Source organism: Ambystoma mexicanum, chromosome 13 (genome assembly GCF_040938575.1).
Source record: "Ambystoma mexicanum isolate Mex_15411 chromosome 13, UKY_AmexF1_1, whole genome shotgun sequence".
NCBI lineage: Eukaryota > Metazoa > Chordata > Amphibia > Caudata > Ambystomatidae > Ambystoma > Ambystoma mexicanum.
Genome location: NC_090938.1, coordinates 447,090,608 through 447,115,968, shown reverse-complemented (window position 1 = coordinate 447,115,968; position 25,361 = coordinate 447,090,608). Strand labels below are relative to the sequence as shown.

The following is a 25,361-nucleotide window of genomic DNA, read 5'->3' as shown; positions in this document are numbered from 1 at the left end:
GACATTGAAAAAACTCAACACAGTCATTGGAGATGATCTTTCACAAAACTCGCTGGTGCCAAGGAGCTCAAATAATGATGATGGGCCTAAAGGTGCCAGGGACGAAGACATCCAGGAAGTTAGTCAAGGGCGAAAGACCGTGCCTGAGAATCACTTCTCGTCTTTTGGTATCTTTACTGGTGCGGCAAAGACAACCTTACCTACAACAATTATGGTTGCAAATAAAACATCAGATAAAGCCGTAACTCGGAAATCAGTAAAGAAAGGCCAATTCTCTGGTCTCGCAAAGACCAAGAAATTTATAAGAAATCTATCTTCTCCGCCAAGATTAAGCTTATTTAAACGTAATGATGGCACTAAAATTAAATGCCAGAAATTGCCACAAAAAAAGCTGCCCATGGTTATATTGTCCAAGGCAAACAAAAACCAGCTCTAAAACGAAGAAGAAGAATTTCTGACTCTGAGACAAGCGGCATCACAACTGCATCCACTTCAATAAATCTATGTGATTTATCCACTTATTCGACTCATGAGGAGCAATACGTGTCCATTTCTTCTAGCTGCCATCAATCAGCTATCACTCAGGCAAACTCTCAGAAATCAAATAAAGTGATTCCTATTGTAACAAAATCTATGGCTGAGCAACCTTAAATAAATATCGACGCTGCAGTAAAGGTAAATCTAGCGTCTGGTGATGACCCTCAAATGAATCCGAATTTACGTCAAATCAACGCAACCAGCATGTTCACTTTAAAACAAGGGTTCATGAGAACAAACTCAGTAAAGGAGCACATCATTGCCGTAAACTATGTTTACAAAATATTCAAAGTGATGAAACGGAAGTAAACTTAAATCGAACAAACATAATGAAACTGTTCAAGTGTGTTCCACTTCTGCGTACAGTTGAATCCAACAATATAAAGATTGTTGAATATGCAACTGAAAAATCCTCGGATCAGGTGCTTCCACATATTAATTCAGCAGGTGTTCGTATTACTCTTTTAAGAGCCAGCGATGATCTTCTGTTCTTTGGATTTGAGATCTCGTCTGAACCTGACCAGGAAGGAACATCACAACATGACAAAGCAATAGAGGCAAACCAACACCAATTGAAACCTGTTGATTCTGCAGTTTTACGGCAGTCTATGAGCATCACCCAGAACTGAAGACCAGAACGAAATTTGTCAAAAAAATTATCAACAAAAAAAGCAAACACGAACAGGCCTTGGGTCCATCAATAGCCATGACTGACAGAACATGAGTGTCCATTTCTGTTTTTATCCTGGAACACACATGGATTTAAACATTTATTTAACGATTTCGAAATCCCCTTGGAACGTGTGTTTGTTATCTGTCTACAGGAAACATGGCTATGCAAACCTCCAATGTGTGATGGGTTCACCACCTTATTAAATCCTGCTGAAAAAAATGCTAAAGGCCGTCCAAGTTCAGGTTTAATAACAATGGTGAGAATAACGCAAACATGGTCAGCTCCTGCTTTGGTAAATCCAAACCCATATGTGTAAGGTACAATAATCCATACGATGGAAAAAAAAAACATTCAAGCCAGGAAGCACCTACTGATCATAAACGGATACTGGAATCCAGCAAAAATCAGCACAAAAGTCTTCATAAATTCAATCTCGAAGCTGATAGCTAGCTTATAACAACTTGTCAGTTATCTGCTGTGGAGACCTAAATTGCACCTGGTTCCAGTTTGACCAAATTTTGCAGACTTACAAGCGACTGTCGGATGATGCTGTTGAGGAAAGAGGGCAGAGATGGCAAAATGCCATGAAGATGCACGATTTATCCATGCTAAATGGCACTGTAAAAGGAGATGTCCCCGCAAAACCAACATGGCATCGTGAAAAAACACATAGTATACTCGACTATATATGGGTATCTAGAAACATCGAATCAAAGATCATAGATTTACAAATCCTGAAAATGAAATACAGTGATCACTGCCTTCTGCAATTCCGTTGTATGATGGACACAACTCCTCCTGTTGCTTTACATAAGAACGCTTTGGAAGCAAACTCTGGGGAAACCGTCTTCGACTGAATGAAAATCAGATTCAAGGTCTTGGGATGAGGCTAGTGAATATTCCAGCCACACAAGGAATTGATTATATCCCACTGCTGACAGATTTCACTATTGCTGCATCGACATCTATACAGCAAGGTGTACCATGAAGCAAAAAAGGCATTGCGGAAAGATCTGAGAGTAATAAGAAAATGCCTACCAAGATCAGAAGTGCAAGACGCGGTAAAAACAGGACGTGCGCTCTATCGAAATTGGGCAAAGTCACATGCTATTGTCATTGATCAGGACCGTGCCGAGCAAATGTTAAATCTACTCATGACAAGGAATACACGTGAAATTTGGCAGATCTTGAACATGGACTTCTCAAAATGCACTCCAATTCTAATAAATACAATTTCAGGAGACGCATGGGACACGCATGGTGTTTCAGAAATCTGAAATTGCGACACTGTCAACGACTATCACTGCGGACACTCAGTGGGACGTTGAGATGTCGCACGACGAGATTGTCCAAGCAATCAATGCACTAAAAAACTTGCGTGCTGCCAGTCCTGATCTGATCTCTAATGTGGCTCTCAAAAAACATCCAACTGAGTGGGCACACTTTATTGGAAACTTGTTTACCAAAATTGCAGTGTCAAAAAAATTGCCTGAATCGTGGACCACTGTTATAGTGGTGCCAATTGATAAGAGGGGCAATTGGGATGATCCGAACAACTATCGCCCAATTGCCCTTCTTGACACGATTGGTAAAATCATTGGGTCACGTCTACGATTAAAACTCGCAAATTGGGCTGAGGTTTCGCAGATTGCGGATATACGGCAAACCGGATTCACGAAGGGTGTTGGGGTTGACGTAAATCTGCTAATTCTGACCATCTTGAAACTGGAAACGTTAAAGGCAAATGGAAACATTAATTTTGCATTTATAGACATGAAACAGGCATTTGACAGCACAAACCGCGCCTGCTCTGGGCAAAATTGTCAAAATGGCGATGTCCGGCAGCGATTCTTGAACCAATTATTGCCCTCCACGATCAAACATCTATTAGAGTGAGATTAAACAACAGTGGTATGTTATCTAACATCACTTTGACTCATAAAGGTGTCAAACATGGTTGTCCGCTTGCTGCAGAGCTCTTTGAACTATTTCTGGCTGAACTGCCAAACCATCTTGAGCAGGTTCCTTGTTTTTCGCCAACGATAAATCAAATACCGATCAAATGCATTATATATGCGGATGATTTGGTGCTGATGGACAGTACCCAAATAGGACTTCAGCACCTTCTTGTGAGTCTGCAGGAGTATATGGTCATCAATGAATTGACAATAAATACATCAAAAACAAAAATGGTGTCAATTGGAAACTAAACAATAAGAAAGACAAAGCATTTAGGTGGAAAGTAGCTGAAGCCCATATCACCTCCGTTGACACCATAGGATACTTAGGCAACCAATTCAACAACTCCATCTGCGAATACCAATGGGTTAAAGAATTAAAATCATTGACGAAGCTTGCCCTTCAAGGAGCGAAAATCAATAGGAACTATGGAAAGTTTTCATTGGAACCTGTCCTCAGATTTTATTTGCAAAAAGTTGTCCCAGTTATAGCTTTCGTTGCTGAGGCAGGGTGGAACATAAGTGAACAAACCTGGCAAATGTTGGAAGGGCGTTTTTGGCGTTATGTGTTGAGGTTGCCACAAACAACATCAATGACTATACTGAGACACGAACTAGCAATACATTTGCTGCATATCAGAGTGGTTTGGAAATCAATTGCGACAATGCGTAAGATGGCCTTAAAGTCACCGGCACCAGCATACCAAATTTTTGGCAATGAGTACGCACCTAATAGCCAAAATCTACTTAACCTATGGTTTCGCAAGTTACTGTCATTTTTGACGGCAGCTGATATAAACAATCAAGAGATTCTAAACCGCTGCAATGTGCCAAAAAGAAATTTGAAAACTGGGCTTGGATCGTAAATCAGGAAACACGACTAAAGTTGCAATCAACAAAATTCTTGGGATGCGAACATAAAAAATTAAATGAACAAGCTCGATACCTATTGCATTGCCCATCTCGCTATCATCGAGAACAATTTCTCACGTTTTTGTGGTTTGTGTGTTGAAACCTCTAAACATTTGTTAATTGAATGCAAACAGACAGTTAACCAACGTTCACTACATCTTGGAAAGTTTGCCCCTCTAGACGAAGATATGGATGGGTGGTGGACTAGGAGTATCTCCGGGAACAATATAAAACTTGTCTGTGCAATTGTGAACTACATGGACATGATCTTGAAAGTAGATGCTTAATGTAGTTAACTGTTGTTAAAATTGTGACTTTTTGAACGGTTTTCGTGATTATGCCAAGAATGAACATAATGAGTTGTGAGATTTTAGTGTTAAGAAATGAGAGAGTGAACTCTAAAAATGTTGCTTTGAAACATGTTCTTTTTTTGGTTTAATTGTGGGAGGATTTGGATGAATTGTAGCCCTGTTTGATGCCACAATATGTTTTTATGGGGCAAGATAAGAGTCCTTACTGAGTCTATTTCAGAATGCAGTTTCTTTAGTAGGTAGTCTGGCATTCCAAGGTATATGCTGTTAGCATAATCTAACCTGGACATGATGAGGGATATGATGGCCAGTGTTTTGTGCATGAATGAAAGGAATGGTAGAATTTGTTTTAACCGTTTGTAGGTGGAAGAAGCTCTTCTGGATTATTGTGTTAACTTGGGTTTCCAGTGTTAATTTGTTGTCCATGATACTTCCAAGGTTGTTTATTGCTGCAGATGGTGTATGTGGGTTTTCCAGTTTTATGGGCCACGGATTTGCTCATGGTTTCCTCTGTCTTCGGGTGTAATCATGATTTTGGTTTTGTCTGGGTTAATCTTGAGTTTGTTGATGTTTGTCCATTGGTAGAGCTCCTTCAGACACTCTATTAGGGGTCTGTTCTCTTCTTGTATGTTGCTGTGTCAGTGAGTCCTATATCTTCCAGTCTTTCTATTAGGATATTGTGGTTGACTGGTTCAAAGGCAGCTGAGAGATCCAGTAATATCAGAGCTGAATTGGTGTTGGAGTCTGTGTTCATCTTTAGATCGTCCCATATTGAGACTAGCGCTGTCTCTGTTCCTCTCAATGGTCTGAAGCCTACTTGTGCCAGGTCCATAGATGGTTTTTTCAATGTGCTCCAGTAATTTCTCATAGATGTAGGTTTCTAATAGTTTTGCTGGGTATGGGATGTTTGAGATAGGTCTATAGTTTGCAAGGTCTTCCAGGTCGCACCTGTTGTGTCCTTGTGCATAGGTTTGGTGTAGGCTGTTTTGAATGCTCGTGGTACTCTCCCTGTCATAAGTGATTGATTGAAGAGGTTTAGGTAGTATTCGGATGGTGTATCCTGTGTGGGAATGGATTTATAGATGTCTGGAGGGTAGGGGTCCATTGGGGAACCTGCCTTGATACTGTTTTTTTTAACCAGGCTTAGTAGTTTTTCTCTTGACATCTGTTGGAAGCAGCACATTTTGCTTTGTGGTTTAGGGGTTGCTTGTAGCTGGTGGATTGTTTGGTTGATTGTCTGCTTTGAATGACTTGGTGAATGTTGGTGATTTTGTTCTTGAAGTGATCTGCAAGATCATTGCATAGTTTCTGGAGGGCACTGTTGAGTCGTTGCATTCGGGTGGGTTTCTCATCTCATTTACAATGTTGAATAACTCTCTTTGGGTTTTGGTGGCTTTCCTGATCCGGTCGTCGTAGTACTTTATTTTTGCTTTGAGAATTTTGGATTTGTATTCTCTAATTTGTATTGAGTATTTTACTCTTTTGTCTTGGTCGCAGTATTTCCTCCAATCATGCTCAGGTTTACGGTTAGTTCTTTTCACTGCTTTTAGGTGAGGGGTGAACAATCTAGCCACTGATTTCTTTCTTGATGGGGTGAGGCGTTTTTCTGGGCAGATGGAATCTATTGTTTCTGCATTCAATTTCTGGCTAAGGTTTGCTTTACTGTCTATGTCTGTCTTCTCCAATGACATTGCCGTTGGTTTTGCTGCTTCTAGTTGTTCTTCTAGGCTGCTGTTCCTAATGGTTTTTCAGTTTCTTTTCCAAATAGGAGAGTATTTTAGTGGATTTTCTGATGGGTTTGATGGTATTTGGATCACAAAAGGGATGATGAGATGGTCACTCCAAAGTATTTGGATGGGCGGTGCTGTAGTGATCAGGTTTTATTTGGCAAAGATTGCGTCCAGGGTGTGCCCTGCTCTGTGTGCGTTGCCACCTGTCGAATGTTCATGGTCGCAAGTTGTTTGGTTAATGTTTTCAGCGAGTTGGGGTCTCTTCTTCGAATCATATTTTGAAGTCCCAGAGAATGATCATATGGTCATGTTTGATGGCTAGATTAGTGACTGCTCCTATGAAGGTATCTGTGAAGTTGGCATCGTAGGTCAGAGGCCTGTAGATGAGTTAGAATGTGAGGTTTGATTGTGATCCCATGGTAAGGTGGAGGATGAGGGATTGCCAGTTCTGGATGTTTAAAGGCTCTGATGTTTTCATGTTTAGCTGTTCTTTGTAGGCTACTGTGGGTCCCCCCCTCTTTTTCCTTTTCTGTTCGCATTTTAAGTTGTCAGGTAGGCAACTGTGTAGTAGAACTTTGTAGTTTTCATCTAGCCAGGTTTCTGTGATGAATAGGATGTCAATTCCCCCGTCAGATAGAAGGTCGTAGATTTCAGTTGCATGTTTGGACATGGAACTGGCGTTGATTAGGTTGCAGTGTAGTTTTCTCTTTGTAGTAGATTGATTTGTTCTGGTTTGCATCTTTGGGTGGTTTTGTTTGGGGTTCTACTTATCGTCTTTGGGTTGTTCAGAGTGTTCTGGTATTGTTGTTTCATCATTAAATAAGTCGGTTAGGTTTCTAATAGGGTTCATGGTCATGCTCTTCCGATTCAGGATGGGGTTGGCAGTTCTTTTGGGGTTTGGTGATGTATGGAGTGAAGGTGCAGCTTCTCATTCTTCCCGTTGTTTCTGTCTTTTTCCTAAGGGGTCCCGCTATCAGGCTGTCGTGTGCAGGCATCTGTTCTGTTGATCTGGTTGTTGCAAGGATGGTTCTTATTTCTGTAGTGGTTGCGGCTTTGTGTTCTGATGATGTTCTGGAGAGTGTTGTAGTAGGGGTCAGCCGTGGTCCCGTTATGAATATCCTCTTTGTTGTTTTCTCTTGCATTGGCTGATTCTTTGACGTGGCATGGTTTAGTCTTTTTTGGTGTTTTTTCAGGTTGATTCACGGTTGCAAGTGGCTTCCTGTGATCTTGAGTTTTTTGGAGTTACAGGGGCGTAAGACCTCCCGTGTTAGTTATTCTGTGTTTCTTTTTGCCTTGTGGTTGTGTTCCTTGCTGGTGTTACGATGGATTCCTTTCAGTGGTGGTTTCTTAATGAATTATCTTTCTGTAGGTAGACTAGGGGTTGCTGAGAGTGGTTGAGTCATGTCGTGGTTGGGGAGGTTTCGCGTTGTGTGTGGCCTTAAAGAGTTGCCTCGGGTAGTTGTGTGGAGAGATGGTCTATGTTGGGGTGGGCTTGGTAGGGGTCATAAATGAATCCATTGGAGTGGTTTTTACCGACTAGTCTGGCTATGGGCTCTGTCTTAAAAAGGTTTTCTGAGGTTCCTGGCAGGGTTGCCTCCTTTTCTATAATTAAGGAGGGGTAGTTTCCTGTCTTTTAACTGGGTGTGAAATATGGCTACCAGACGCAGTTAGTCTAATTTAATTTAAGGTGTGTCCTGACACACAGTTTGTCCATGTGTAGGATAAGGTTCACTAACACAGTTGGGCTAAAATCATATAGGGCTAGAGTGTAAGTGCCTAGATGTGAGATAAGGCTAGCTAGAAAAGTTGATTTAGGCTAGAATAGGCTAGAATAGGAATGGAAAGCGGTTTACCTAAGAGCGAGGCATGTCTAAGTAACAAAACTTGCCTTAGTGCGAGATATGGCTAACTAGCACAATAACGGTTCTACGTGATTTCATCGCCGCACTTTTCATCGGGGGGTTTTTTGCCGCGATTTTTTTTTAAAAAAAACATCGAATTATTATTCTTTTTTTTGGGGGAGTAACCCCCCAAACCTCCCTTTCTTTTTTTTCTTTTTTTTATATCCCGAACACCCAAACCCATTTTTACAAAAATGTACCCCCCAAAAAAATGAGATGTTTTTTTTTACAAAAAAAAATCGCGGCAAAATCCTCTGCGATGAAAAGTGCGGCGATGAAATGGTGGTATACCGTAATAACACCTGGCTTTCTGAAACCTTGATTGGGGCTGGGAGGTTTGGCCTAAAACGGGGTGCAACAGTAAATGCAATGATCCCTAAAGCTTATGGTTTACAAAGAGATCAGGTGAGGTGCAAGATTTGGCATAATCAGGCTGAACGCAAGATATGTCTGACTAAAAAACAATCAGGCTGAGTGTCAGATGTGACCGGCCAAGCACAATCAGGCTAGATCCCAGATATGACTTGCCAATAACAATCGGGTTAAATGCAAGATTTGGTTGGCTAAGTATATTCTAGCTAAATGCAAGCTATGGCTAACCAGACACAAACAGGCCAAATGTGACATGTAACTAGTCAGAGCAGTCTGCCCAAATGTGAAATATGATTAATCAAAAAACAATTATGCTAAATGCGAGATATGGCTATCTGGCCACAGGTAGGCCGAATGCGAGATGTGACTATTTAGAACAGTCTGGCTAAATGTGAGCTATGACTAATCTAAAACAATTAGGATAAATGCGAGACATGGCTAACCAACACAATCAGGCCAGATGCGAGACAAGGCTAACCAACACAATCAGGCCAAATGTGAGATATTGCTGACCAACACAATCAGGCCAAATGCGAGATATTGCTAACCAACACAATCAGGCTAAATGCAAGACATGGCAAACCAACACAATCAGGCCAAAAACGAGATATGGCTAACCAACGCAATCAGGCCAAATGCGAGATATGGCTAACCAACACAATCAGGCTAAATGCGAGACACGGCTAACCAACACAATCAGGCCAAATGCAAGATATGTCTAACCAACACAGTCAGGCTAGGGGTGAGATATGTCTAACCAACACAATCAGGCTAGATGTGAGATGTGGCAAATTAACACAATCAGGCTAAATGCAAGATATGGCTAACCAGTACAGTCAGGCTAGATGCAAGACATGGCTAACCAACACAATCAGGCTAAATGCAAGATATGGCTAACTAAGACAATCAGGGTAAATGTGAGGTATGACTAACTAACACTTTCAGATGTGGGAAGAGGCTAACTAAACAAGGTTCACCTAGATGTGCGAAATGGTTAAGCAACACACTTCAACCAGATGTGAAAGATGGCTAACTAACACAGTTCATCTAGATGTGAGAAAAGGCTAACTAACACAGTTCACCTAGATATGTGAGATCAGTAAGCAACACAGGGAGGATAGCTCAGCGTCAAAGTGTTCGCCTTGGAACCAAGACGACACAAAGCAACGCAGGTTTGATCCCCGGGTCCGTGCTTAGAAACCTCTGGGTATTTAAGCGTGTTATAAATACGCAACTAAGAAAAAAAAAAAAACTAATTACGCATCTAAAAAACAAACAATTCCTGTAACAGCGCCTCGATGCACGCGGGCTGTGTGAGCGCTTTAAAAATGAAAATAAATAAAAATAAAATAAAATACAGTTCCTCTAGATGTGCTGAATGGCTAAGCAACATAATTACCTATATGTGCTAAATGGCTAGCAGCACAATTCACCTAGGTGTGACAGATGGTCAACTAACACAGTTCACCTAGCTGTGTGAAATGGCTAAGTAACACAGTTAATCTGGATGTGCGAAATGGCTAAGCAACACAATTCACCTAGATGTGCGAAATGGCTAAGCAACACAATTCACCTAGATGTGCGAAATGGCTAAGCAACACAGTTCACCTAGACGTGCGAAATGGCTAAGCAATACAGTTTACCTAGATGTGTGAAATGGCTAAGCAGCACACTTTAAAAAAAATACACTATTTATCATTTATAACGCATATAAGCCCGGAGGCATTAGGGCGCACAAAAAGACACAGAACAACATAAGTGATGTGACAATGGAATTCAGAGGCAAAGAAGTCCCTATTTGATATTAAGCATTTACCAGGCTAACAGGAGAGTGCGTTTTCAATCTTTTACGAAACACAAGAAGGTTTCTCTCAAGACAGAGTTCGACAGGCAGAGAATTCTGTTCTGCAGTTGCATGTACCGAGAAGGAGTGGCCACCGCCTCTTGCTTTTTTGATTCTAGGACAGATCAATCTTAAGGTATTGGAAGACCTAGGTGGTCTGTTCACAGTTTGTTGGATTAAACGCTGCCAGTGGTAAGAAGGGGCTGATACAAAAATACATTTATGTACCAAGGTATTCAGCTTGAATTTAATCCTGGACACTACAGGGAGCCAATGGAGATCCCTTCTATGATCTGAAATGTGTTCTCTTTTCGAAACATTTTTGTGGTGTCGTTTACTGTGTGTGCTCACTGTGGGCTTTCGATCACCCTCACCCCTCCCGAGATCTAGTCTTGACTGCCGCCAATGCTATCTTGATTGGTCTGGCTTGTCCAGAAGGTTACCTTGTTCCAAGAAACTAGGCTGGCCTTCTGAACCTCTGCCCGCCAGGTCAGAGGTCAGAAATCCATATTGACTTAGGCACATGTAGCATTAATGTGCAATACATGCTTTTTTCATATTGAGAAAGGCGTCAAGAAAGACGCCAAGTGTGTTCACCCAGGGGCTTGTTTTAATTACACAATCTGCTATAATGAATTGACCATATTTGACAGCAAGTTTAGACAAACACTGACTAGAGCTCACTTACATGAGCTCCGTTTTATTACCATTTAAGGCAAGAGAGTTAGCATTCATCCATCTTTGGATGGTATCATAAGCCTGATTCATAGTTTGCAAGTCCCTTTCGTAGTCACCCGTCATCTCTGAAACCACCTGGGCATCAACGGCATAACTGGTATATTTGATGCCACGATCATGCAAAAGGTGAAAAAGAGGGCAGGTGTATAGATTGAAAAGTGTGGGAGAAAGGCAGGCTCCCAGAGGAACACCACAGGAGAGTACCTCTGATGGAGACTTAAATCCTCCAGAAGCCACTCTTGCAATTCTAGGATCCAAGAAAGAGGCTAGCCACAATAATGCAGGTTTAGGACTTTTAGGTACTTTGTCTAGTATCTCAAGGAGCAAGTTTAAAAGCCGCAGAGAGATTGAGCAGCATAAGTAAGGCTATTTGTCCTGAATCCACAATTTTGGTCAAGTTGGCTCTTAGGTCGAACATGGCTGTTTCAGTACCATTCTTGGCATGAAAACCTGACTGTAAGGAGCCCAAGAGGTTAGATTTGTCAACATAATTCTGAAATTGCAAGTATGCCATTCTATCTAAAATGTTCAACAAACAAGAAACGTTGGTAATAGGACATAGATGTGCAAAATGGCTAACTAAACACAGTTCACATAGATGTGCAAAATGGCTAAGCAACACACTTCACCTAGATGTGCGAAATGGCTAAGCAACACAGTACACCTAGATGTAACAGATGGCCAGCTAACACAGTTCACTTAGATGTGCAAAATGGCTAAGCAGCAAAGTTCACCTAGATGTGTGAAATGTCTAAGCAACATAGTTCAACTCAGTCTGACAGATGGACAACTAACATAATTCACCTAGATGTGCAAAATGGCCAAGCAACACAGTTCACCTAGATGTGCGAAATAGCTAAGCAACACAGTTCACCTAGATGGGCAAAATGGCTAACTAAACACACTTCACCTAGATGTGCAAAATGGTTAAGCAACACAGCTCACCTAAGTGTGATGGTTAACTAAAACAGTTCACCTAGATGTGCGAAATTGCTAACTAAACACAGTTCACCCAGATATGCGAGATGGCCAAGAAACACAGTTCACCTAGATGTATGAGATCGGTAAGTAAAACAGTTCACCTAGATGTCCAAAATGGCTAACTAAAAGCAGGTCATCTTGATGTGTGAAATGGTTAAGCAACACAGTTCACCTAGGTGTGACAGATGGCTAACTAACACAGTTCATCTAGATGTGCGAAATGGGTATCTAAACACAGTTCACCCACCCAGATGTGTGAGATGGTCAAGCAACACAGTTGAACTGGGTGTGGAGGGCTAACACAGTAGGTTACTGAGGTTGCTATATGGCTGTGTGTACATGTATCAGATGCAAAGCTTAGGGTGACAGTGAGATAAGAGATGAGATATAAAAGGAGTGGGTCAGTTTAGTGTGGTGCAGTGATGGCTGTGCCCCCGGACCACAACACTCTTACCTTGCCTGTTGCAGCTGGTTGACGGCTGCAGGCTTCCTGCTTCTCCGGCAAACCACGGCTAACACTATCTGGAGCTGCTTCTTCAGGAGCTGCCCTTTGCCTTGGGGCCCTTAGCCACAGGGCTGCCACGGGCAGATGCTGCCCTGGATGTAAGTGTAATATGGGAATGGTTGCCAATAGGGGACAGGGGGTGGAGAGGGAGGAGGGAGGAGGGATCCGAAACCAGGAAACCCATTCGAAAGGGCAGACAAGGTTTGGTATGGCAAAAGAAGGAGAAATTAAAGTTAGGAGCAGTATGAAAGGGGCAGAGTGGGAAACAGCTGCTCACTCACCTCGCGCTTGGGAATTAAAGGAATAGGATGAGCCGAAACGCATCTCCTGGACCCTTTTTAATGGAAACAAAGCCAGGTGGCAACTAGGGGATAGAAAGTTGAGCGGCAGGTGGGAAGAGGAAGCCAAGACCAGGAAACAGGTCGGAAAGGGGAAAACAGCAAGTGCACAGGGTGCAGGGGGGCAAAATAAGGAGAAATTAAAGTCGGAGCAAAATTAAAGGGGCAGAGCGCGAAACAGCTGCTCACTCACCATGCACTTGGGAACTAAAGGTGGAGGGTGAGCCAAAACGCAGGTCCTGAACCCTGCTTGATGGAAACAAAGGAAGGTGGCCAACGGGGGGCAGGGGGTGGAGCGGGAGCCGGGAATAGGGATCTGAGACCAGGAAACGGGTCAGAAAGGGGCAAAAGCGAGCACACGGGGTGCAGGAGGGCAAAAGAAGGAGCAATGAAAGTTGGGAGCAAAATGAAAGGGGCAGAGCGTGAAACAGCTGCTCACTCACCTCACGCTTGGGCACTAAAGGCACTTACCCTAAGCAGTATTCCTTATGGGAATATTGCAAGAAAACTAATGACCTTCTGTACATGGTTATTGAGGGATGGGTAGGGATTTAATGTCACCTGGAAGGCAGAGCCATAATACAAATGGTTCCCTGGAACCATTTTCTTTGAACTCATCTATTTTCACTTTTGGTATGTGCTATGTCCACCAGGAAGTGCAGCGAGTAGGATGTCACATACATGTATAAAGTGCTTTGTAAGAAACAAATAACACATCATAAGGTAATGTACGATGAAGCATAATGCAAAATGGAACATAAACCATGGAGTGCCTAAACCAGATACAATAAACAATATGCATAACTTTAAATGCATGACATATAACATGTGATCCAGACATTGTTTTGACAGTGTTCCACGGACAGGACATTCCAAAGGTTTCTGAGGTTTAGTGCATCAAAGCCAGGTGCCTCTGTGCCTTAGATCTGGGTGGGAATGGAGCATGATCTGGAGGGATAGTGGTGGGGAGAAAAGCACATCTAGAGCATATGGAAAGGCATACCCAAGATCCGTGAGTATCCCTATCTACCACCCACTTTAGGGTGTCTATGTGCCAAGCGTGGAGGGATGAGGCTAGAGATAGAGTCAGTCTGGAAAAATGGCTGCGCAGTTCACTATTTATAAAGTCCTGGTAATAATTGCCAGCTCTGAAACGTAGATGGCACGTGTCTTCATTTCTGATTCGTTTACTTCACTCTTTTAGGACAGCCTAAAATGTTGGTTTCTTTAAAGTTTGGTAAATGGGTTTGCAACCACCCACCCACCCCTACCTTCTCAGTCATGCAGATGAATTACCAGTGCTGGAAATTGACATTTACTGGGGGAACTCCGTCCCATGCTTTGCGCATAGTAGGGGGTAGCAGGCAGGGGGAGGAGGGCAGAGGTGGATTGTCATTGGTGTGGGTGTGTCAAATAATTTGGGTGCCCTGAATATAGAATGCTGGCTGCTTTGCATACAAACAAAGTGCATTTTGGGAACATAAGAATGACCACCAATTTGTCAAACACTTCTGTGATAGTAATTCAAATATGCATTCCTTGTGAGCATGCAATGCACACTTGGTGTGGTGCTCATTTCCTCTGTCAGAATAGTCACCCTGATAGTAAAATGTGAGCAAAGCATGGGACATATATACAGGTTAGGACCATTTCATAGTTCGAGCTGTCCTGGTGACCAAAGGGCTACTTTTAGATGTGGTGTGAAATCTTGCTGCGCTGAGACTCCAAAGGCACACCCTTCAGGAGGCCTGCACTTGTCAGATGAGAGAGTTTCCTCAACTTGGGGGGGTTTGGGCCTTGGGTCTACACAGAACGGCTCTCCGGTAAATCACATTTTCCCAGAGCGCCGCTTGTCTTGTTTCCCCGCTCAATTTCTCCTGTGTTAATTGCATAACATACTCTTCCCTGCGCTTTGATACCCCACTGTAGAAAGATACCATTCACAGTGGCAATGACATCTGTGAGCCTGTTATTGCAGTATTTTCTTCCAGATAGCTGAAGTAAACATGGGTTGGCTGGAAGTGTAAAGAAGCGTTTCTGACCCGGTGCAGCCTAAGGCTGGCAGCACTTTTATAGATAATGGATAACCTTATGTCTGTCTCCTCAGGATGAACACCCCCCCGTAAGGACTGCATCTACCCTGAAATGCATGGCATTCCTCCTTTGTGAAAAGTACAGTGAGCAAAAAGCGATGGCTGTGGACTCTCAAAGTGGGAAAAAAAACACATACAGGTTATCATGCCTTGTTCTTTCTAGAGAGGGATGCCTGCTACCTTTTTTGTATTTTTGCAAGGAACTTGGGGTTGGTCACCCTAACTTACCTGGGGGAACCCAGACGTAGACACCTTGTTCACTGTGCTCAGAAAGGCACAGATCCACCTCACTGATGAGGCCCAACCAGGCTGAACACGTGTCTGGGGTTGCTGTTAGCACTCTTGTTCAAAGGAGGTTTGCCTGGCATTTCGGTGCTGGACTGCCCTTGTGGGCGGGACAAAGACTGATATGCAAATGTATTTTTCCTCCTTTGGGAAAAGTACAGTGAGCAAAAAGCAATGGCTGCGGACTCTCAAAGTGGGAAAATACCGCAGAACAGGTTATCATGCAATGTTCTTTCTAGAGAGAGGCGCCTTCTACCTATTTTGCTACACCAAGTGCATTAGCCAATGGTAGCCCTTACCTTACAATTGATCAACTATCTGTTAGCTTGAAGAAATATCATCGTCAAAAATATCTAGAATAACATGGGGGTTTTAGGTATCTTGTACAAGGCCTTTATTTTGAATTGAATATGGATTGTAAGACTAACGGGCAATGACTCAGTACTTGGTTCCCCCCTCTTGGCTCTGTGAAGTGAGCCCTTCCAATGCCCCTCCCACCATGTTTGAACTCGTTGAAGTAGACAGGATAGCACAACAGCTTTGTGTAAAAGTTGTAATTGGCAAGCGCATGCGTTCAGCTACACATTAAAGAAAAGATGATTAGAGGTGCTGGCTGATCACTTTCTCAATCTAATTTATGACCTGTGGTAATCCCTGGCATCGTTGTGTTTCTTGACGTTGGTGTAATTTTCTATAGAGAACAGTTACTTACCTGGGTGTGGTGTGTTCCAAGACATGAAAGGCAGTCATGATGGCAGTGAGACCATGCAGTGGGTGCATAACTGTTTTGTTGTTATGCAACGCTCTATATGGATTAAGTCATGTTTAATGTATAATTAGGAATGTGCAAACAATGAACGTTGCTCTAACTACATGCAGTTGTGGCAAACTATCACCTCAGTGAGTTATCTGTCTAAACTTTGGATCCCTTTGGATTAGAAGCGCTTTCAATGGGACACTGTAAAAACAACTCCACAAATATGAAGAATACTGAAAATAAAATGGTAAACATACATTGCACCGAAAATGAATGAGCAAAAATATGAAGCTGGCAAACATTACCCGACTTTAATATTTAATTGAAACAAAAAGTTAAAAAGGAAAACAACAGTCGGCTTCAGAGCATGCGTGGGGGTGAGGGGTGGATGGCGGGTGGTTCTGTAAGAAGAGTTGGAATCTTGGATGTGAGCTTACTTTGTTTTGAAATGATCAGGAAATAAATTCTGTCCCTCAATGGCTTGCTCTTACGCCCCTGCTTCTTGCTCCCCATCCGTCTTCTCCTTAACAGTCCTGACCAAGAATGGTCGGTGCACCAGCCCATCTCGCAGCGGTCAACTCATCACAGCCGTTATGCCACATTTTTTGCTGCATTTCTAAGACTGGGGGGGGGTCAGGGTTAGGGTATATATTTTAATTTTAGGGGAAGGGGTGAGGGGTGTAGAAGAGAGGTATGGGGGCTTCCCCCATAGAAATACTGTGAATAATCTGGGGAAACGGCTGTGATGAGTTGGCCACCTAAGAGTTGTACCAGACCCCAAAAACGTTCACCCTGTCCCCCTCTTTTACTCTCCCTCTGTCAGAGAATCTTTCCCAGACTTCTCTCTGCGTTCACTCCTCTGGTTCTCGCACCATTTCTGCTCCTTAAATCTGTGGATATCATCAACTGTTTTGAAACACCAATGGGGCATTTTATTGGTTTGGGCATTGACGGAATGTCCTTCTTTGTGAAAGATGTGCATGTTGGAGGCAATGCATGTGTATTAACGACCCAGAAATTAAACGTATGAAACCTGTGGGTACACTTTGTGGAAGGTCCCACACAACAGTGAGATGAAAGATAAAAAAGCTTGCTTTCTTTAACCCCTTAAGTGCCACGCTATTATGCAAGTCTATGCAAAAAGGACGAGCATACTCGTCCTTGGCTGCACTGCCCAACTAAATGTGAAGTAATGCAGTATGCAGGAAGTGTACGTTCGCGGGCTGGAATGCCAATGTGGCACATCATGAAGAGCCATACACCTGGGGGGTGCAATTTATATAATAAGATGACATGTTCATTGGAGTGCGTTTTTCAAGCAAACTTAAAATGAACTAGGACTAATTTACTTAGCTCGCACACCCCAAAATCTCAGCAAAACAGGAAGGACGGGACAGAATTTTGGGACAGGGGACAACGTAAAAGATCAGACCTTTGACAAGACAGTGGCGCGCGCTGTGGGATCCCCGCGTCGCGGATGTTTTGACATTCTCAGGGCTACCATCAGGTGTAAAGCGTCCTTGCAGCAGCTTCTCCAGACTCGGGCAACCAGGACCCCTAATCTGGTCTCCCTGGCATGTGATCTCTTATGGAACGGTCACAGGGATTCTACAGGTAATGTGCAAGATAATGGGAAATTATATTATGTCGAAATATCCGTAATAAATTACCAGAAAGTAGCTCATTGGATGGAGGCCAGTGAATCAGATATTCATATTGAAGCCAGAGGTTTTGCATTTCACTTTGATTACATTTTAAAGGGGGTAATTACAAATTAGAGTTTCACACTTAGAAATTTAAGGTAGTGCTAAAAAGCTATAGTAAATCATAAAACTAATAACACAAAATACCATTTATGAAGCACATACCACAGACATTGGTATTTTGACACTTAAATGCAGGACTGATCATTGCATTAAGATGAGAATGTTGTGCTGTACCAAGACCCACCCCCAGTTTACCAACAATGTTCACTCACAGAGAGGCCCAACATTCATGTAAACATGCTAGTTATGATAGAGGTAAGGATGATTGATCCAGTGGCGTAAAGGCCATATCCCCTTCCTGGCCAAGACATATTTGGAAAGCATTTAGGCATCACTATTTACCTCCTTGGAGAACTGAAGCAGCAGCTCTGTTAATAACAGAGATTATGGTCCAGGCGTATCTGAAACCCACCAATCAAGCGAGGCCCTCAGTGACAAAATGAAGACATATCACATGCAAATCCAGATGCATGCTTTGGGATGGATCTTCCAGTATAACAGAGCAAAGTATTTGCATATTACATCCCATTTTGTGCATTCAGTGTCCAGCCCTCTTACAAAAGTTGTATGTAGCGTTTAATTCTTGCATCATTTCGGTGCTATACTTCCCAGTGAAAGCAGGGTAAGCTCAAGAAAGAAAGAGAAAGACGACTCTATTTACATCTGAGGATCTAAGTGGTCTGCACACTCATTAAAATTACATGTATTGAGTTAATCTGAAATTATATATTTTTTTACTAAGTGTGGCCACTGAGCCTGATTGTGTATAGGATATGTTTGGCTACAGAAAGATGACTTTGTTGTGGATATGGTGTTTGGTAATTGTCACTGTACAACTATTTTAATGGGAAATAAAGATAGAGACAAAGATGGGCATAGGAAGGGGGGAAAGAAGAAATTATATATTAAGTGAAACAAAGGGGCCAGAGAAACAGCAAATGAAACTGAGAGACAGAAACAGAGAATTATCCTGACAGTCTGAGAGAGGATGTGACATAGAGACTGAGAGACTATGGCAGAAAGATTGATTATGACTAAGAAACCGACTATGACTGAGTCTGACCGAAACTGAGACTGATTGTAACTGAGACTATGACTGTCAATTTGACTGTGACAGAGAGTCTATGACTGCAACTGTGATAAGACTGGGACTTCGACTAGGAATGTGATGTGGTCTAGGACTGAGACTAGGACTGTGATGAGGAATAGGACTGAGACTAGGACTGTGATGAGGTCTAGGACTGAGACTAGGACTGTGATGAGGAATAGGACTGAGACTAGGACTGTGATGAGGAATAGGACTGAGACTAGGACTGTGATGAGGTCTAGGACTGAGACTAGGGCTGTGTTGAGGAATAGGACTGAGACTAGGACTGTGATGAGGTCTAGGACTGAGACTAGGGGCCTCATTACGACCCAGGCGGAAAGTTACCGCCTGGGCCGTGACTTTAGCACCATGGCGTAAACTACGTTTACGCCATGGTGGTTGGCGGACTTACCGCCCCATTCCGACCTTGGCGGGGCGGTAGGTCCCCAATCCCCATTTACCCTTCCCCATTCCCATTTTTGCCCCATAGGGCATAATGGGAGTGGGGAAGGCGTTAATTACGCCACCGTAAATTACGGTGGCGTAATTAACTCCATGGTCCCTTAGCGCCATGGATTTTAACACCCGCTAAAAGCGGGTGTTAAAACCTCCATGGCGCTAAGGGACCTCGTAATTGGCGGTAAGGGGTCGGCGCAGCTAACGCTGGCGTAAACCCCTTACCGCCAGGGTCGTAATGAGGCCCTAGGACTGTGATGAGGAATAGGACTGAGACTAGGACTGTGATGAGGTCTAGGACTGAGACTAGGACTGTGATGAGGAATAGGACCGAGACTAGGACTGTGATGAGGTCTAGGACTGAGACTAGGACTGTGATGAGGTCTAGGGCTGAGACAAAGGGCCTCATTACACGGTAGGCGGTGAACCATGGCGCAATTAGCGCCATGGTTCATGCCGGTAAAATACCGGCACCGCCTTGGTGGAAAGGGGAATTACCACCCCATTCCAAGGTTGGAGGGGCGGTAATTCCCCCTTCCACCATTGCCCTTCCCCATTCCCATTTTTGCCCCATAGGGCATAATGGGAATGGGGAAGGCGCTAATTACGGCACCGCAAATTGCGGTACCGTAATTAGCTCCCTGGGTGCCTTTGCGGGTTGGTTTTTAACGCCTGCAAAAAGCAGGCGTTAAAATCCCCAACCCGCAAAGGGACCTCGTAGTAAGGCGGTAAGGATTTACCGGTACCAGTAAACCCTTACCGCCTACCGTGTAATGAGGCCCTAGGACTGTGATGAGGAATAGGATTGAGACTAGACTGTGATGAGGAACATGACTCTGATTGGGACGAGAACTGTGACTAGGACATTGACAAGGACTAGAAACTATTATAACTACAGTGACTAGAACTGCCAGCGTTTTCATGGCTTCCTTCGCAGAAAAGATAATTTACCCACACCCTCATCGCTCTTTCACTGCTCTTTGCTGGAAGAGATACATTGATGACATCTTTTTGATTTGGCCAGGGAGAGGAACAATGTTGCAGGATTTGGAGATCTGGATTAATAACCTTAGTGCACACTTGAATTGTAAGATGACTTACACTCAAGAAACTGCTTTTCTGGACATATTGGGTAAATAGGCTGATAAAGCGGTCATATACCTCACTCTACAAAAACATACAGACAATAGCATTATTCTTCACCACTCTGGCCAACACCCCAATAGTTTGCTGGACAATCCTCCATAGAGTCCGTTTTTATGGCTGTGACATAAGGGCACGTTTAAAGTAGACGTTGCAGTCAACACCAACACACTAACTGAAAGATTATTGAAACACAGATATCCACGTTACCTCTTAAAAATACTGTCCAAAAGAGTCTGCTTCTCTGATAGCGTAGCTTTGCTTTCCTCTGAAAAACTTGAGTTCAGAGAAGAGTCAATTGTGTGTGTAACAACCTTTTTCAGATATACTCCCAAGCTAAAACAACTAATCAGGCACTATTTGTCAAGTACCTGATATTGTCGCTGCTGGGCTCCTGGTCTTGAGAATCATTCAGTGCGAGGAAAACCAGGTTTAGACCTCCATAGGTGATGCAGAGTTCCATCACGCTGTAATGATGGCGAAGGAACGAGCGCCCCGGCCCTTCCCCCTGAGGTGAATACACCCTACCTCACGGTGCAGCTCTCCGGATTAACGTGGTGTATAGACAACGACAAGTGCTATCCGGGACAGCTGGGTGCCGAACGGAGAGCTGAAGAGCAGGCACAATTAAACCTGGAGGTGGTAGAACCAAGAGGAAGATCGCTGAGAGGAGGCAGGACTAGCGGCGAGGCAAGACACAGGTGGTGACAGGCAGGGCACAGGTAAGGCAGGCAGAGGAAGACCAATGCAGGGAAACAGGAACAGGCAGAGAAGCATGAAAAAGATAGCACAGAGCAAGACAAGGGAGGAAGAACAAGAAAGAAGGGGAACAGGTACCAGTATGCAGGCACGCAGGCAGGCTACAAAGCATACAGAACACGTTAAGATGCACCTGTATTCCTGTTTGGTTTATATTCCCTGGCATCCAGTAATCCAATCAATGGCTCTGTATGTCGTTGCTGCGGCAATGGATGACGCCTGCCAGACTACACATGCGCCGGAGTGTGGTGCTGGTCCCCCGTGCATGCGCAGAGCAAAGAACATGGCGGCGCCCATAGCGTGCTCACCAGCCTACCCTCTGCGATCGGACCAAGGACCGAACCCCCTTCTGCTGCTGCCAGTCTGCCCATCGATCCCCATGCACTGCAGGCGCCAGCCTGAGTAGACCCGCCAGGTAAGAAGCAGCGGGTCACAGCAATGACATACGTGAGGCGGCATGACCCTAATAGAGTTCTCGGGCGCGGAAAAACATTACAGGTCCCAAACTGTTCTTCACCCTCAGAAGTCTTTGCCCTCAGTAGAAGTAAAAGTTGTTTCATGCTTTCTACACCCAAGAACGTCAATTTGCGTTTTGGTTCCACACTGCCCAAAGTCAGGGTCAACCATTCTTCTGGACATTGTTCGGTTTGTAGGTTTACCACGGATACAGTTTACTCATGGCAGTTTCACATGGTGTTAGAACCCTTTCAAAAACTGCCAGACAAGATTGTCATCTATATGATCCCTTACCCATGCCCTTTGTGGTGTATATGAAGCACACCATGTTCTGCAGCCACTCGCGTCTCAGATCATCCATCCAGAATTCACACTCAAAACCACTTGTGAGTCACTAAAACTAGAACTACACTGGAATCTTTATTTTGATACTCATATTCACAGCCTTAAATAGAGCTTCACAAGGACTGGGACTGTGATGAGGACTAGCACTCTGACATGGACTAGAACTATGACAACGACTAGGACTCAGACAATGACTAGACCTGTGACAAGGACTAGGACAAGGATTGCACAGGACCAGGGCTTTGACAAGAACTAGGACTGACAAGGACAAGGAATATGACAGGACTGTAACAAGGACTGCTCTGTGGACAAGGGCTGGTACATGAAACTGTGATTAGCACTGTGACAAGGATTAGGACTTGATGAGGGCTAAAACTGACAAGGATGTGGACTAGGACTGTGATGAGGACTAGGATATATGAAGATTCGGTCTGCAACAATCAGTAGGACTGCTACAAAGACAAGAGGCCTCATTCCAAGTATGGAGGTAATCATGGCGCTATTTGCGCCATGACTACCTCCCATACCGGTACCGAGTCCGCCCTGGTTCAATGGGGACTTACCGGTCTAGTCGACCTTTGCGGGACCGGTAAGTCCCCATTGAAAAAGCCATTCCCCATTCCCATTTGAGCCCCCATAGGGCTCAATGGGAATGGGGAAGTAGCTAATAACGGTACCGCAAATTGCGGTACCGTTATTAGCTCCGAAGTCCCTTAACTGGTCCCATCCACAACGCCTGCTAAATCCAGGTGTTAAAGGAGGGACCCGCTAAGGGACCTTGGAATAGGGCGCAAAGAGATTACCGGCACCAATGTCCTTAACGGTGCCCGGTATCCCTTTGCGCCCTACTCGGAATGAGGCTCAAGGACTGTGATTCGGAGAAAGAATGTGACTAGGGCTGTTATAATGACTAGGACTGGGACCATGATTGGGATTAGAACTAGAACTGCGACTACAACCAGGATTCTGAATGGACTATGAGTGTCATGAGGACTAGGACTGGGATGAGGTCAAAGAGTGTGATGAGGAATAGGACTGACAAATTAGCAGTAGAATGAGACACTAGGACTAGGTGTCTGTGACTCAGACTCCAGATGACATAAATTACTAGGATACATTACTAGTCCTTTTTTTACTAGAATGGTGTATGGACCATCGGTCCCATCTTCTGTTTGCCTATATTATGCTCTTGTCTTTTTCAATACAGCCCTAGACTCTGCCAAACCTCTAACTTTGCTAATCAGATTACTACTCCTTGCTTTCATCCCTACAAAATCTTCTCCACATTGCACGCCATGCTGGCCCCTCTATGTCTTCCTCTTCACTATCTCCTAATACCTTTACCCACCACTTTTCATCTAAGATCGCAAATATCCACAACACCCCACCACTCCTTTCTTGCTCTCTTCCCTGCCTTCTTACCCACCGCCACCCATCTCCACTACTTCCCACCTGCACTTGTATTCCCAACTTTTCTGTCTAAATTGGGAACAATCCTGTGTTCTACCAACGGCTCCTGCTATCTCCTTGTCCCATTTATGCTGTGGATGGTCTAAAAACATACACCTCCCACATGCTCCCATCTCTTCTCTCCCTTCAACTTCATCTTTTGCTACAGATCCTTCTGGTTTGTTGTATAGTAGTTAATGTCTAAATGACCTGTTTGAAGTACTCGGTTGACCTTGAAAACTTTGCTAACTCTCACCCTGTTTCTCCCCTTCCCTAATACTCTAAAATTCTTAAATGATTCAACTTTAACAGGTTCTCCACCTGCCTGTGTACCAATGACCTCTATGATGACCCCTCCATGTCTGCATTCCATAGCCGTCATTCTGTTGAAACAGTCCCCACGCATATCTCTAAATTTCTGATTTTCTCCACAGCATCATAGATTATTTTCCTCTATTCTAACCCTGCTGGATCTTGCAGTTGTTTTTAATACATTAAACCACACCTCTCTCCTTCTGATCCTTCCTGACCTTGGAATCCAGGGCACTTCCCTTGACTGGATTCTCTCATCGTTTCTTCTCTATCTCTTGGAACATGAACACCTCTGACTCATCCTCCATCCCCGTTTATGTCCACTAAGGCTATGACCTTGTCCTGTTACTCTTCACCCTCTGCACCCCTCCCTTTGTCAAATTACTTCATCTTTTGGCTTCTCCTACCACCTCTTTGCGGATGACATGCAAATCTTCTTCTCACCTACTCTTACTCTTGATCTGTCCTCTCACCCTACTTTCTGCCTCTCTGCCATCTGCCAGTGGATGCAACTTCATTGTCGAATGCTTAGCTCTTTCAAGGCAGAAGAAATATACCTCCCTGTCTCACATGCCCCCGTCCTTCTCTTACCTGTCTCATTCTGGCAGACATGCTCTCCCCTCCCCTAAGGCACGGAACCTTGAGGTCTGTTTTAGAGTGGTCTCATCCTACACCATGTTATTACTACTACCTCTACTGCAGCAAGGATTAACCTGGTTCACATTAGGAAAATCCACCACTTATATTAATTCTGGTTCTCAGTCGCCTTGACTACTGTGCCAGCCTCCATTTAGGCGACACCCTCTACTCTGCCCCACTAGTCAAAATACTGAATTTTGCTACCTGTAGCTTCTACAAATGTGCCCACTGCTTTTCACCTCCCAACACCATCTCTGTGTGTATTGGCTCTCCATGAGCAACTGGTCCCTCTTCAATTCCTACGCTAGTCTCCACCAGACCCTTGCATGGGCTTAAACCTTCTCACTTTTCTGACACATCTCTTTCTCCTCTCCTTGGCACAGCCTCTGCTTTAGCTCTCTCCGGAATCTATCTGTTCCTTAATCGCCCTGCTCAGACTCCTGCTCCTTCTCCCTCCTTACTGCCCACCACTGAAACTCCCTACCCCCATGTCAAAAACTCACTACCATCCTCTCCTTTAAACCTTCACTAAAGTTCTGCCTGCTTAGCCACTAAGGAGAACCCTCAACTTACTGTCACGTTACACTCTCTCTCTCCAATGACCCCATCCCTAACGTTTGGGTACATGGTGTGCTGTACATATCAAGGCCCCTCAGACTAATGCCTGCCATGTGTCTTGTCTCGTGCCTGGTCTCTGTACTAGTTATTTTCCTCAACCAACAAATCAAATGCACACACAGTTTCCTCAAATCTCTGGCATCGCATTCGGGATTTCCCTGGTCAATGATGTGTTACTTTGTAAGTGTTTCTGGGAGCCACAGCCTGTTCCCTCAATACATAAATACAAATACCAGTGCCTGCATAGGGATATGCTGGCAGAAGAAAGCATGGTGTCAGCCAGGACACAAAAAATATAATCTGATGCAGTCATTGCCTGTTGCAATGCCACCACAATATTCTTCTCCTCATAACCTAGAGTAACCAGATGTCCTGGTTTTCCTGGGACAGTCTGGGG

The 25,361-nt window shown here is 43.9% G+C and overlaps 1 protein-coding gene across 1 annotated transcript in view; it reads left to right on the top strand.

Moving 5' to 3' along the window:
* LOC138521326 (uncharacterized) overlaps positions 1–25,361 on the top strand; it is a 93,569-nt gene that overhangs the window by 32,726 nt on the left and 35,482 nt on the right. The gene's annotated exons all lie outside the window — the stretch shown is intronic.